The sequence below is a fragment of the Poecilia formosa genome, unplaced genomic scaffold (genome assembly GCF_000485575.1).
Source record: "Poecilia formosa unplaced genomic scaffold, Poecilia_formosa-5.1.2 Scaffold203, whole genome shotgun sequence".
In the NCBI taxonomy this organism is placed as follows: Eukaryota; Metazoa; Chordata; class Actinopteri; order Cyprinodontiformes; family Poeciliidae; genus Poecilia; species Poecilia formosa.
The window spans coordinates 734,950-743,526 of NW_006800142.1; the positions used below are offsets into that span (position 1 = coordinate 734,950).

At 38.9% G+C, this 8,577-nt stretch overlaps 1 long non-coding RNA gene across 1 annotated transcript; it reads left to right on the top strand.

Annotated features, from left to right (window-relative positions):
• The first annotated feature begins 943 nt into the window (after window positions 1-943).
• Window positions 944-1,248, top strand: LOC103148341 (uncharacterized). The gene is made up of 2 exons (XR_477345.2): window positions 944-1,027; window positions 1,216-1,248. It is a non-coding gene; the product is annotated as an uncharacterized LOC103148341 (long non-coding RNA).
• Window positions 1,249-8,577: the final 7,329 nt, after the last annotated feature.

The following is an 8,577-nucleotide window of genomic DNA, read 5'->3' on the forward strand; positions in this document are numbered from 1 at the left end:
AAGCTCTTAAACAGAAAGGCTGATTGCTAGAAACTTAGATGTAATTTGAATTAACTTCTGAAGACTAATTTATTTTGTAGCTAACCTGTAAAGTGACAAATTAAAGTCTATTCTCTGAGCCAGTGTAAGGATGGTTTTGACAAAATGTCATGTTTATTGCTTGGTGAGTATATTTTGTTTTTGTAGCGCAAAGCACTTTGACATGCTTTGTTGCTAAAATGTGCTGTCCAAATGAACTTGACTTGATTTCATCAGCTGTAAACTTAACTGAATATTATCAGGCCTTTTGTTACCAAGACAACAATACTTCATTCAAAAGGAGAATCTGGATGTTTTCATTTTAATTTAAGATCCTTTTACATTTAACCCACAAACAGTTGTGTTAAGATTTTTGACAAATATTTTTGCAGGCTGTTCATTTCTTCAGGTCTTAAAGAAAGGAAAAAAAACTAACATACCAAATTAGGTCAATATCATTAAGATGTTTATTAAGGATGAAAAAAAATGTGTAAGTCAGACCACAAAAAAAAAAAAAAAAGAAAAAGCACTCTTCTCGAGATGTTTGATCTCCATTTTCCTGAGATTGTGCTAAGTTGATGCCGCAGCCACATCCCCATTACTCTGGGGATTTCGGTGACCCGGGTGAGTAATGGCAGCAGTGCATTAGGAGAGAAAGGGAGAGAGATGTGTGATAGCCTGAGTTGTGAGTCAACATCAGAGGCCACAGGCTGACCCCACGGGGGATTACACACTCTGATTTAAGAGCATCCCTCTCCAGCTCCTCTCCTCGCCGCAGCTACCTCCTCGGCACATACAACACCCACATGATGCAGCATAATGTCCCAGATCGCATGCACTCTCTCTTATCTCACACACACACACACACACAGAGAGCTGTGTGGTTCGTTCTCGTTATACCCTTATTCTTAGTCCCGCTCCATCTTCTACTACAGGGCCGGAGCAGAGTGGGATCATATCAGGGTTCGTTTCCTGAGAAAGAGGGAGAGAGATCAGAGCCCCTGCCGTGGTAAGTAAATACAGCCTAATGGCCTCTGATTAATTCTACATTGCTCTCATCGGGCCAGTAAAAAGAGATGTAATGACCTGCATCTCTCTCCCTCTCCTTCCTTCTCCCTCACTCTCCCCCACCCACCCCCTTCCTCCCGCCTCCCCCTCTTCTCTCTTTCTTTCTCAATTTCTCCCTCATTTGCTCAGCTTTTGATTATGAATTAAAAGGGATTGCAAATGGTATGCTGTCGGTTGGCCCCCTGATTGCCATATTTGATTAAGAAATGTCAGTGTGCATGTTTCCCATGCCCGTCTTTTCTTAGCCTTTCTGGTCGGTGTAACATTCACACATCCGCCAGAAACACAATAGCGAACTCAAGATTGAGCAAACTTGCTCTAATCAAACACATTCTTCCGTCTCCAATTTCTCTTTCTTTGCCTCTCTTCACTCTCTCTCTCTCTTTTCAACACTCGCCGTGTTTTTTTTTTTTTTTGTAGCAGCTGTGTGACACGCCAACAAGGGAGAAATCACAGACAATTAAAGAATATTGAAAAAGGCAGGTAGGGAACAGACAAACTATGGGAACAGGTTTTAAATATCCACATTGTGGGGTTTTGTTTTTTATTTTTTTTGGGGGGGGGGAAATGGTTAATCTGTTACCGTGTAATGTAGTCGCTAAAGTTATACAGTGAGATTCTGATTAGCGGCTTCCCTTAAACTACATCAGACATTATATTTATATGTTACCTGGGATCCATGGCAGCCTGGGAAGAAAAATGCAATCTGCTGGTTTAAGAATATGTTCTTGAGCGGCAAGATTTTTCTCTTCAATGATTTTTTGCTGGTTAACAAAATGGAGGCCTTCAGCCATTCTGGGTACAAATAGAAATTCACTGAGAAATCAGCCGGTCACTTTAAGCTAAGTGTTTTAAAATGATTAAATAATTTGTTATATCTGCGTATTACTAGACTCGCCTCTTCTTCGCACACAGTGTGACGTCACCTCTGTGCCTGACATGGCTCATAACAGACAACAGGAAGACATTTTTATACTTCCAATAAACAAATAACGATTTAACATATAATAATAAATCAGAGATCTATAATGTTTTACTATTTAGCTGGATGAACACTAAATCCAATTTGTTCACAACTCTGATCTCTTGATATGATTGCAAACTGATCGTTTTTGACTGCAGCACAAACACAAAGAACGTGAGTTGTTGACGTAATATATTGTTTTTTTGTCTCGGTAAAAGGATTTCCTTTGTGTTAATAAGAGTTTCATCGCTGTGCTCCAACTCTAAAACAATGTGGTTTGTCAGCACAAACCGAGATCGGAAACGTTCCTGCTGCAGTGGAAATCTTTGGCCGTGACGACAGACGTGTGAGGATTTCTCCTGGTGAAATTCAGCGTCGAGGTCTTTGATCTCATTTTCCACCGACATGAGCAGAACACATGGCAGCGCTCGTTCCCATCCCACGCCGGCACAACAAAACGTACCATCGCAAACACTTTGAGACAAATGCGTCCATTGGGAATCCTGGAAAGGTGAGGAGAAATAGATAACATGCAGTAAACAACAAAACAAAACAAATGCATAGTTGAAACCTTTAAGATACTCTGCACTGCGTCTTTACCCTTTTTATCGCCTCATGCAAGTAAATCAGACTTAAAATTTCAAGATGTAGGTCAGGTGAGATGATCAAAATGATTTCTCTTTTGTTAAATACTAAAATAATGAGAGGTGTGCTCCATTCCTTTCTTCAGATTTAGAGCTTTGCATGGAGTAAGGTTACCTTCTCTTGCACTGATGATGATGATGTTGCATCTTTTTAAATTGCAAAATTTGACTTCATTAGAATCAGATTTGAATGTATGTGGAGGAAAAACATCAAGCTCACATCGTCGTTGGGTGAAGTCGTGAAAAACCTTTGACAAAATCGGACGAAAAATTGAGAAGAGAATAGTGTCCACCTGACTGGAGCATCAACCTTCATGTCTTTGAATGGCCCAGTCAAAGTCCAGATCTAAATCCACATGACAATCTGTAGTAAAAAATGAAAGGTGTTGTTTTCAATCACCTTCCATCCAATCTGCTTGAACTTAATCTATCTTATTAAAAAAAAAATGTGCAAACAGTTTAGTGTCTCAGTGGGAACAGCTGTACTGGCTCACAATTTATTTAAAATATGAAAACTATAAAATAAAACTCCTCAAAGCACTGAAACTTGAAATCAACGGTGAATCTGAGAGTTCGAGCTTCATGCAGCCGATCTGTGAATATGATCAGCTGTTTTTACTTTTTTGTCTACCTTTAAGATCGGTTTAGATTCTTTGGAGAACCTTAAATAATCCGACATTTTTATGCTTCGTTTTCGGTGTAAACATGTTTTCCAACTTCGATTTTGTTCCTGTGTTCGTCTCATTGCCTATTTTCTGATTTCCCTCTCAGCTTAGACGCCTCCAGACTGGAGCGTTTCTCTCCTGGCCTCTAACATCTCCTGCGGAGGTCGTCTGGTTTGGCCCTGATGCACAAGTCTTCCACACACAGCTTTCACAGTCACACCGACTCAGTCTGTGTCGCCTGCATGCATAAACTTACATATATTTAAGTGAAATGTGCATTCAGTGCAATGTGTCTATTAATCCACGCCTGTGTCCCTGTGGCCACATTTGCGCATGCATGACCATGTGAACAAATGCACTTTTTTGTGTGTGAAGAACGTGTGTGTGTGTGTGTGCGCGCGCGTGCGTGTGATAATGGGCCGCGTCCATCAGCACACAGAGCACGAGGCCTCCGTATCGGGCTGGAGACACTTAATGCCTGTCACAGGGTTAGATCAAGTGTGCACAAACGAGAATTGATTCCTTTGAAAAACAGAATCCAACCAAGGACAGTTTTCCCATTTGCCAAGGTGTACGAATGAGTGAAGAGTGGAGGAAGAAAATGGGAAAAAGAGAGATACAGAGAAAGAGAAAAAGGGTAAAGGAGAGAAATCTGTTGATCTTTTGAGATGAAAAGCTCTACTTTCCCGAGCCGCAAAATGAAATGGTGGGCATGAAGTCCAAGGATGTAGGAGGAGGAGGTTTTGCTTCGCCTCTTTTGTCGTCCTCCCGTCTGTCCGTTTCAGCAGAGATGGAGGAGAAGGTGACCACATATCAACCTTTTTTTTTTTTAATATATATGCTGGCAAGAAATCAGCTTCCTCTCAGACCACCGAAGACGCAAATCCATAAGCTCTCAATGCTCCTTTCTCACATTATTCCGTTTACAATACAAAACTTGAATGTGGAATTTTATTAAACACTTTGTCGTGTGGAAAGAAATTGGTATTTAACCACGTCGACGTGGTTAAATACGTTAAATACATTCCCATTTGTAATGCACTTCTTTAGGACATAAGTCACGTAGAAAGTGTGATTTGCATCACTAAGCTGCACACAATAACTGCACTTAAAATACATGAATATAAAATATATTTTTTAAGAGAAATGGAGAAAACTATATATATTAAAAAAATCCAGACAATACAGACAGTTGTGTAGGTTTTTCAAACATCATGTACGGGAATTTCTTTGGGACGGCGATAAATCACAATTTTTATCACGACAAACTTTTATCACAATGAATCATAAACGATACGATAAATGTCGACCCCGTGTCCTCTGATTACTACCTTCTTCTAATTTGAGATTAGACAACTTAGACACCATTTCTTAATTAGGTAACTTTCAGAGACAAACAGTGGCACTGAATCCTGTTTGTTGGTAAACTTTAACCAGAAAGCGAAAAAACTTACTGAGATAAAATAATAATAATAATAATAATAATAATAATAATCTCATTTACAAGAATAATTATAGTAATCTTATTTTCATGACAGCAAAACAAGATAAAAAAAGGACAATTCCAGTTTTGCTTAAGGACAGCAGAGTAAAACTTGTACTTTTTGCTGATCTGTCTCATAAATTGAAGCTGTCGCATTATTTAATATGATTAAGTCCATACATTTTTATCTTTTTGTATTATCGAATATGTCAAAGTGTGTAAAAGTTCAATCTGTGGGAATACTTTTACAAGGCACTGGGTATAACTTCCTGAGTCTTTGGGTCAACACGTAGAAGCAGAGAAGGACAGCACAGGTTCCACTGCGCTTTTTTTTTTTTTTTTGGCAGGTGGCCCCTTTCGCATTATATTCTTGACTTGCCTCCAGGAGGGCCTAATGACCCTCCCCTAGGAGGGGGAAATAGTGGAGGAAGAAGTGGGGGGAGTGAGGGTGCGCAGTGCAAAGACGCGCCCTAAAAACCACGGAGGAGCCGGCCAGGAAGAGAGAGAGAGAGAGAGAGAGAGAGAGAGAGTGTACCATGTCCCCCACTAGAGAGACAAGCGAGAAGGAGCTCTTTTTCTCAAGACTCTTCATGTGCCCATCTCCCTCTCACTTCAACCTCTCTCTTCTTCTCCGAGTCACTTCTCCACCTCCACCCATCTTCCCGTTTCTTACTCCCCTGCCCTCCGGAGCAGGTTGGTAATTGTCCCGCGCAGCAGCACGGTTTTCCATTAACTTAAGTATGTACAAGGAGCCGATCTCTAACTGAGCTAAATGTGGATTTAGTTGTGCTTTCTAGCTCCATCACAGGGAGGAAGTGGGATCCTCGGGGGGCGGGGGTGGAGGGGGAAGCGCGGTGCACGTCGAAATTCCCCAAGAATTTCCCAACAGGTTTATTAGCCACATCCAAAACAAACCCAGAGCCCACACCCATCTACGCCTTCTTTTTCTGAAAGATGGGGAGCGGATCCATAAACAAAATCAGAGGGTACAGTAAGGTCCCTAATCAAGGCAATCAGGGCTGTTTTCAGTGGTGTACAGCACAGCCGCAGCGCTGGCCTCATCTTTGTCTGCACTTTAATTACTTGCTTTTGCGTTTTGATGGAGGGGGGTGACGGGGTGATTGTGCCTTATCACCTATCTCCAAGGATAAAAGACTACCCAATTACTTTGTTTGGATGCTAATGATTGCATTTCATTAGTAGCCGCTCTTAGCCCTCCTCACCCAGTAAATGAATGAATATGCAGTAATTTCAATTATTGAAATTATGAAAATTGCTTTTAAAAAGACGGCACGGGTATCATCAGCTTTCCACTGTGACATAATGCCATTTTAATTTCTATAATAGTTTTAATTGTCAGTGTGCCCGCTGTGCATTAATCATTTAATTGTATTGTCTTTTTCCGCGCCAAACACCTACACGCCCCCCGAACACCCACTCGCTTTCCCGCCCCGGCTTTGAAAATACAAATCCCAATCAGCAGCACTACCATCTTGAGAGTGATGAGCCACGGAGAAGACAAAACTAAGTTGATTCGAAGTTCGGCAATGGCGGCCAAAAGTTAGTCTTTGTTGGAGGGGAATGGAGATCTGAACATGTGACCTTGGAGATCCCTGACATTCCTGCTGAGGACTTCATAAGGAAATGAAAGAAGCTAAAAAAAAGAGAAAAAAAAAGGTAATTAATGAAAACATGAGACGGTTGTTTTAGTTCAGACTTCAATTGCAAATTGATTCTAACGTAAAGGTTGGATATAATTTAAGATAAAATATTAACAGTGCAGTGCTCCGTACTTTAAGCACTTTGAACATTCATTGTTAGAAAAAAAATGCTAAAAGAAACTTTCTTTTTATCTCAGAAAATAAATAACATCTATTTATTTTATTTTTATTTGTCTAAAAATATATTTTAATAGATACAAATTCACCATAACAAGAATTAGTATCATAAACAGGGCAGACGACTCCAAAGAAAACTGTAAAAGAAATGTAAATATTTGGCAACAATTAGCAGAAGTTTTGTCTACGTACGTTTTAATTAATACTTTTAAACCAAAGTTGTGTAAGTTTAGCAGCTCAAAGTGAATTAATTAGTTAAATTTCATGGAATTTTTAAAATTTACTTAAACTTAAATGTTCAAATCATTTAACTCCATATTGTCAATCATTATAAGTAGAGTCAAAGTTATGTTTTGTGTTTTAAGACTTTAAGCACAACAGGCAGACGATTTATATTTCAATATTCAAACAGAAGTACAAAACATCTGCTTGATCACCAGTTAATAAAAACAAGACGGTAGTATGTGTATAAAATATCTTATTAGTCATCTTCTAAACATACATTATCATCCGTAAGCTGGGATGAATCAATACCAGCTGGCCGTAGTCATTTGTGCGTGCAAACAAAAAGTACAGGTTCAGAGAACAGACCTGTTGTTCAGTCATAAAGTGTCACAGAAACCTTAATAAACATTTAAAAATGTTTTTAAATCCATTTTAAAATCCATGGCAGCCTCAGGATGAAGAAGTCTAGCTGGCGGGAAAGTTTGACCAGAGTTAGCGCTGTCGCTAAGCTAGCTAATGCTGGAAATGTTCAAATCCTGATCCAGTACAGAAACTTTCCGCAAAGTTTATGACAGTTCTCAAGTTTCACTAAGTTAATATATCAATTTGTAACACAACCTAAATAGAAATGCTTATCTCCTACCATTCTCTAGTGCACACCATAAACAAGGCTAACATTCAACCAAACCAACACATTCAGCTAAATGCTAATCAAAATCTTCAGGTCAGATTTGTTGTTAGAGAAAATAATTGATCTTAGATTCAAACCATTGCTGAACATTACATTACATGCAATGTATTTAAATTTTAAAAATTGTAATTGCTAATATTATCACCCTCCTAAATTCACTTTTACAGAGTTTTTCTAGTTCCACTGAACAATATTATGTTAACTCCTTTGTTAGCAGGCAGTGAGAGTGCTATTTATCAGAAGATACTGTTTTAAGGAAGTGGAGTCCAGCTTTCTTAAATGGTGGTGTATAAAGATAAAACTTTATACACAATCCGTCTCTTTTAGAGCATGGATTTTCTACTTAGTTATAACTAAGTAGTTAAGTAGTTTCATTTTCACCTGCCGTCGTAGAAGCATTTAAATATGAAAACCTAAGTTAAGTGCATCCAGCAATCACCCAAATGGTTATTATGACAGTTTCTTATCTACTGTGCGTTTCTGAACTGTGAGCTAAAGCATAATTACAGGCAAAATAATAAACAACAACAATTGAGAAGAAGCTCTCAATTGTCTCCTGAAGAGGTAGAAGCACAAGCAGCTTCTACAAAAATGAATACATTGCCAAGTTTTTTCTTTTTTAGTCCCAAATCATTTTTCTTAAACTCGTGTCGTGAAAATCAGCTCAAACGCCTCAGCGGTGAACTTCAGAAGGCGAAACCGACAGCTGGGACATTCTCGGTTTTCAATGATATTTCTGCCGGTGTGTTTTGAAAAGAGTAAAATTGTGAGTTAAGGGTGACATAAGTACAAACACACGACAGTGTTTTTAAGATTTCACTTGGATGGAAAGTAGTCCAGTAGAAATCAAGATGACATAAGACATACATCAAAATGGTAATTGTGTTAGAAATCTTGGTAACACTTTATTTGAAGGGGGTTGAATAAGACTGACATGACACTGTCATAAACATGAATAAGTCTTCATGAATATTTATAACT